Raw genomic sequence first — 7,347 nt, 5'->3', positions numbered from 1 at the left:
AATTTCCAGTATGACTTAAAAAAATAGAAACTTAGAATGTTGGATTGGAAATGGATGTATGTATCAATACAAACTCATGGTTTTCTATATATATTAATAATAATATATATTTCAATATATATTTAATAAATACATTTTATATAAAAATAAATAGATGCAAAACTGTGAATATATACACAAATATATATGTGTGCATGTTTATGATATATATCATACATTAACATACATATATTCTCTAGTTCTGGCCATTCATAGGCCCTGAAACAATGACATCCCATTAGTCTTAAACACACATATTGTACACCTGAAACAAATATAATACTGTGTGTTAACTGTAGTGGAATTAAAATTTTTAAAAACGGGGTAGGGGGGAAGAAGCTAGAATTCCTCCTTTAGAAAGAGAGTGAAAGCTGCTGGTTTGGGCTCTTTTTCCTTCCTTTCCCATCAGTGGATAGAAGAAGCAATGATTCAGGTGTAGCTGGTACAGGTTCAGGGCTGATGCTCAAGTGTTTGGAACAGGGCTGTTGTGCAGTAGTCTTTGGATACAGGCCAGCTCCTGGAGCATACTGCACATGCGTGAGCAGTCTGCCCTTTGGAATGAAGGTATCTCAATCAGCCAGGGGAGGGAGGCAAGCTAGCCAACCATTACGGTGCTTACTCCAGCAAGCCAGGCACCAAGCCCTCAGTGGCAGGACTGCAGTCATTCCTTCAGTGTAACAGAATCTGTTGGTTCTAGGTTAACACTAGAACCATGGTCAGAGCTCCCCACCTATCCCTGGGTTTTCTCTGTGTGAATGAGAGCACCATCTCCCCTTTCTGGGACTCTGGAAATAATTAGAAATACAGCAAGGGGATGGGAATGCCTACACTGAAGGCCAAAGTTTTTCACTCCACATGAGAATTGGATAAAACTGAGTATCAAGAAAACAGTCAAGGGGCACCTGAGTGGCTCAGTCGTTAAGCGGCTGCCTTCGGCTCAGGTCATGATCCCAGGGTCCTGGGATCGAGCCCCGCATCAGGCTCCCTGCTCAGCGGGAAGCCTGCTTCTCCCTCTCCCACTCCCCCTGCTTGTGTTCCCTCTCTCGCTGTCTCTCTGTCAAATAAATAAAATCTTAAAAAAAAAAAAGAAAAGAAAACAGTCAACAAAACTAAAAGGCAACCTATGGAATGGGAGAAGATATTTGCAAATGACGTAACAGATAAAGGTCTGGTATCCAGAATTTATAAAGAACTTAACAAACTCAACACCCAAAAAACTAATAATCCAGTCAATAAATGGGCAAAAGACATGAACAGACACTTTTCCAAAGAAGACATACAAATGGCCAATAGACACATGAAAAAAGGCTCCACATCACTTGCCATCAGGGAAATACAAATCAAAACCACAATGACATACCACCTTACACCAGTTAGAATGGCCAAAATTGACAAGTCAGGGAACAACAAATGTTGGAGAGGTTGTGGAAAAAGGGGAACCCTCTTACACTGTGTTGGTGGGAATGTAAGCTGGAACAGCCACTCTGGAAAACAGTATGGAGGTTCCTCAAGAAGTTAAAAAATAGAACTGCCCTATGACCCAGCAATTGCACTACTGGGTGTTTACCCCAAAGATACAGATGCAGTGAAAAGAAGGGGGCACATGCATCCCAGTGTTCATGGCAGCAATGTCCGCAATAGCCAGACTGCGGAAGGAGCTGAGATGTCCTTCAACAGATGAATGGATAAAGAAGATGTGGTCCATATATACAATGGAATATTACTCAGCCGTCAGAAAGGATGAATACCTACCATTTATATTGACATGGATGGAACTGGAGGATATTATGCTAAATGAAATAAGTCAAGGAGAGAAAAATAATTATCATATGGTTTCACTCATATGTGGAACATAAGGAACAGTGCAGAGGATCATAGGGGAAGGGAGGGAAAACTGAATGGAAAAAAATCAGACCGGGAGACAAACCATGAGAGACTCTTAACTCCGGGAAACAAACTGAGGGTTGCGGAAAGGGAGGTGGGTGGGGGGAGGGGGGTAACCAGGTGATGGGCATTAAGAAGGGCACATGATGTGATGGGCACTGGGTGTTATAGGCAACTAATGAATCATTGAATACTACGTCAAAAATTAGTGAACTATATGTTGGCTAATTGAATTAAAAAAATAAAAATGAGAATCAGGTGTCTAGTTCCGTTTTCTCTTGCCCCCAAAGTGAGGACAGCTTTCTTCCAACACCTCTAGCAATTTGAGCATCAAAATAATGTTCTAATTATAACCCATTAAATAAAATAGGAAATTACTGAATCCAAAACTCTGGGGGTGGGGCCAGCAATCTGTGTTTTAACTAGTCCTCCATCTTGATGCCCGCTGAAGTTTATAATCACTGTTCAATGGTAATTTTCCCAAAGGAAGTGAATCAAGCTTGCAGTAAACCAGCAAATGGCAAGAGATTAAATGGCCTTTTTGTGTCCTAGGACATTCTTTTGTTAATGTTTATGGAAGTCTTGCCAGATTTTCAAATAAGCCTGCTCAAATTCACAAGGAGCCTGTATTTCTGTCATCTGTGAAACCACTATTCTTCATTTTATCTTATTCATTTATTTAACCAGACTCTTAATGAGCTTATACCCAGAAGCATCAAGAAGTTCTGAAATCCCTTTTCTTTCCCTACCATTTGAACTATGACCCCAATAGAGAGTTAATTACACAGAAACCTGCTTACCTTACCTCCTATGACACTAATGACAAAGGCCAATCTCATCTTTCCCACCTGTTATTCCTTAGCGATGAGCCTGAGTTTCTCCATTAGAAAACCTCCCAATGGCATTTGCTGCCCCTTCGTTAGTGAAAACTCTGAGCCACTGCTAACAGAGAAACCCTTGAGTTCACCTTTTTATCTATACAACCCCCCCCACCTCTATTTCTACCTGGTGGTCAATGGAGGGCAGGGAGAGAGGTACCGAAAAAGCTTTCCCGGGCCAAGGGGAAGTCACTCACTCACTGACCTTTCTTTGTGCCTTTCCACTTTCCTCTCCTCTAGATGCCTTGGTTCTTCAGGTGCCTCCTATGTTCTCTAGACGCAGGTGTTCTATCTCTTGAGGCTCTTGAGGGTCTGGAGGACTGATTGCTCCAGAGAGGAAAAACCAGCACCATTTTGCGGAAGTAATTCACTTAACACTAGCAGAAGTTTGGTGCCTATGAAACTAAAATATGTGTCCACAGAAGATGCTGGACTCTGATTAATGTAACTCTGAATTAATCTCTCTGTGCTACAGGAGGTGAAAGAAAAGGAGCCCTCAAATTCTTTTCTCGTTTGAAGTTTACTTCTGCATCATGCTCCAGAGAACTTCAATTCCTCTCTTCATCTCTTCTGACTTGTTCCCTTATCTTTCTTTTTCCATTTTCTCCTCTTCTATTCCTTCCCATTTATATCCCCCGAATCTGAACTGATAACCACAGGTGTGTGAGTAAGATTGAAAGAAGAGAGAATTGGTCAATTATGGGGCGGTTGAGAGACGTAGTGTAGGAAGTAGTTTAATTTTCTCCTTTCCTTTCTAAAAAGCCTCATTCAGGTGAAATGCAGGACCCAAAATTTACAGTAAATAAAAAAGAGCCTCAGCCAAGAAACGCTAGTCCCGTATGAACACTAGTCCTTCTGAAAATAGTAGTATGAAATCATAAGCTTGTCTGAGGTGAGATGACTTGGTATTTTCGATGTCCTACATAAAATCCCACTATTTTTATTATTATTTTTTTTAATTTTATGTTATGTTAATCACCATACATTACATCATTAGTTTTTGATGTAGTGTTCCATGATTCATTGTTTGCATATAATATTTTTATTTTTTTAAAAGATTTTATTTATTTATTTGAGAGGGAGAGGGAGAGAAAAAGCACAAGGGAGGGGCAGAGGGAAGAGAAGCAGACTCACCGCGGAGCAGGGAACCTGATGTGGGACTCTGTCCCAGGACTCTGGGATCATGACCTGAGCCGAAGGCAAACGCTTAACTGACTGGCACCCAAATCCCACTATTTTTATCTTGACAAGATAGTATTCTGGATCCTAAATCTCTCCATTTAGTATAATTATTTTATTGTTAATATTTAATTGATTACTAATTAATTGTTAAATTAATTGGCCGATATACCTTTTTTTGTTTTGTTTCTGGAGAATCCTGAATTATACAGGAACCACTTTGCAACAGACACCATGCATTTTCTAGATAAGACCCATAATCCCCAGAAAGCTTAATAATAGTGTATGATACTCAAGGAGTTTGTGATCTAGTTAGAGAACAGGCATATAAGATGTTAAAGCACATCAAAGATAATAATGCAGAAGTCACTAGTTGGTAAATGATTTACTCCACGAGTGTTTACTCTACATTCCTATCTGAGGAATATTGGAATGTTTGACAAAAAGGCCAGTTACAGAAACTTGCCAACCTGTGTGGGGCCATAAAACAGCAAAAATGTATTAACTAAGCCACGTTATCAGCTTGTTTCTCAATAAGGTGACTATATTTTATAGCTGGTAATAGAACTTGGGAGAGAGAATATTTTCATCCCTGGCATTTGCCATATTATGCTCAGCGTACATTTTCCAGTTCAAATACATGCCTTATTTTGAAAACTAAAACATTAAGCTTCAAACTGATGTTCAGCTTAAGTGCCAGTTAAGGTCATGGATATATTAGCTTTTTAAAAATTTTAAGATTTTATGGGGCGCCTGGGTGGCTCAGTTGGTTAAGCAACTGCCTTTGGCTCAGGTCATGATCCTGGAGTCCCGGGATCGAGTCCCGCATCGGGCTCCCTGCTCAGCAGGGAGTCTGCTTCTCCCTCTGACCCTCTTCCCTCTCGTGCTCTCTCTATCTCATTCTCTCTCTCAAATAAATAAATAAAATCTTTAAAAAAAATAAAAATTTTAAAGATTTTAAAAATTAAGATTTTAAAAAATAACCCAAACTCTACCTCTAACAATGTTTGTGGTCTGACTCGTTCTTCTAGGATGTGACCCTGGTACTTTGTCTTATGAGTTGTGTTGCCACGCTCTGCCACTAGGAGGTAGCATCGTTGCTATTGTCATTTCTGCTGTTCATTTATATTCAGTACTTAGCCATTCATCCAGTCTAATCCCCAATGTGATTGTATTTGGAAGTGAGGCCTTTGGAAGGTAATCAGGTAATCAGAGAAGGGCCCTCATGCTGGGATTAATTTCCTTATAAAGAAGATACTGGAGGGAGACAATCTGTCTCTGCACGTGAGGATACAAGACAGTCTGCAAACCAGAAAGGCCTTCACCAAACACCAGGTCTGCTGGTTTCTTGATCTTGGACTTCCCACCCTCCAGAACCATAAGAAATAAATATTTGCTGTTCACACCACGCAGTCTATGGTACTCTGTGATAGCAGCCCAAACTGACTAAGACAATGTCTGGCCAGATATTTGAACAGAAGCTGTGTGGGGAGCAGGGATGGGGGCAGATGGTCTTTGGAATGAGGCAGGTCCATCTAAGAAGGAACTGAGCTATTCATTATGCAGTAGTGTCACCTCTAAAGTGGAAAGAGCCCCAACTTTTGGTGTCAGAAGACTTATATTCTGTCATGGGCTCAGCACAAATTGACTGCATGATCTCGGACAAATCACTAACTCTCTGGTCTCCAAGTCCTCACCTATAGACAACCTCTTTTCTCTAAATAATATCTTCCTTTGATTTTTCTCTCATTTTTCTGTTCCTATGGCTCACTTTCCAATGCTACAAGTTGAGAAGGATTCCTTCGGAGTTACAGTAGAGACAAAAGAAGTAGGGTTGCTGCTGGTGGGCCGGGCCAGGCTGGAAGTAGGAAACCAGGCGTGGGCTCCCCAGTGCCCTGATCTCACCACGCTGCAGTGTGACCCAGTCGGTGGTGGTTGTACTGGTCAGCCGGTGTGTGGAAACCAGATGGGCTGCTGCTTCCGGGATCTGGCACTAAGGGAGCATGCCAAGGTCAACCAGACAGGAATTTATAATGAGGCAATAAACAGCTTCCTTAGAAATGTGGATATCAGAGTGGTTGGTGACAGTGACAGTATTTCCAAGGGGAAAATTTGTTCTTTGAATGCATCAGCTGTCTTGACTGACATGGAGCAAAGAGTAGTAAATGAAATGCTGCAGGGCCCATTGAGAGATGTGTTTGATAGCAAGCAGTTCATCACCGATATTTCTGGCTCAAGGAATAATTGGGCTGTGGGTCACCAAGTTTTTGGCAGTCTTTATGAAGAACAGATTCTAGAGAAACTCAGAAAGTTGGCAGAGCGCTGTGATTGTTTGCAGTGTTTTTTTATTATATATTCCACGGGAGGAGGAACAGGATCTGGACTTGGCACATTTCTCTTGAAGGTGCTTGAGGGTGAATTCCCAGAACTATACAGATTCATGACTTCAATTTATCCTTCTGAAGAGGATGATGTCATAACCTTGCCTTATAATAGCATCTCGGCAATGAAGGGACTTAATGAGCATGCAGACTGTGTGGTGCCCACTAACAACTAATCTTTATCTGACATCATTAGCAAGATTGACCTCATGGTGAATTCTGGAAAGCTGAGTACAACAATAAAGCCAAAGAGTCTGGTTACTTCAAGTGCCGGGGCTTTTTGAAAAGTGGCACCAGAAGCCCTTGGATGCAATGAACCCCATTGTGGCAAATTTGCTGCTGAAACTAAGAAGCTCTGCAAGACTTAAAGGGTCCCTTAATATGGATGAAATCCGCATGAATTGAGTTTCTTTTCCTGAAGTGCCTTATCTTGTGTCAAGCCTAACACCTCTATATACACTAGCAAATGTTCACATTCCTACCTGAAGGCTCAATCAGATGTTTTCAGATGCCTTTAGTAAAGATCACCAAATCAGTCAGGCTGACTCCATAATCTCTACCTTGCCTGCACCTTTATGGTTAGAAGAAATATACCAGTTGCAGGGTGTCAGATCTTCACAGACATATTGAATGAGTAAAACCTTCTGTATGGTTTGTCTCCTGGAATCAAGAAAGCTGGATTCTTGTGATGAAATCCAATCTGTTGGATTCATCACAATCTGTTGATGATAGCAGTGTGTGAAATTAGTGACGTCCTTGTACTTTAACTTCAAACATTTGTCTTCAGAAAACTACCCTTTTCTAAAATTGAGAAAACAGAGTCCTTCAACATTTTACTTTATTTATAGTCTCACATTTAGGCATTTATACAATGATAATCATGCCTTCAATAAAAATCTTATACAGGCAAATTTTTATATTTATTTATAATTGATTTTTTCATATTCTGTTTAAATTCTGATTCTTTAAAAGCAAGCAGGAGGAGT

The 7,347-nt window shown here is 40.6% G+C and overlaps 1 pseudogene; it reads left to right on the top strand.

The window, feature by feature from the left end:
* The first annotated feature begins 572 nt into the window (after positions 1–572).
* LOC114221085 (tubulin epsilon chain pseudogene) lies at positions 573–7,103 on the top strand (annotated as a pseudogene).
* Positions 7,104–7,347: the final 244 nt, after the last annotated feature.

The sequence above is a fragment of the Eumetopias jubatus genome, unplaced genomic scaffold (genome assembly GCF_037043125.1).
Source record: "Eumetopias jubatus isolate StellerSeaLion01/CBP00866 unplaced genomic scaffold, mEumJub1_p1.0 scaffold_1, whole genome shotgun sequence".
Classification (NCBI taxonomy): Eukaryota; Metazoa; Chordata; class Mammalia; order Carnivora; family Otariidae; genus Eumetopias; species Eumetopias jubatus.
Note: the sequence above shows the minus strand (reverse complement) of the source record. Positions and strands in the feature narration are given on the sequence as shown.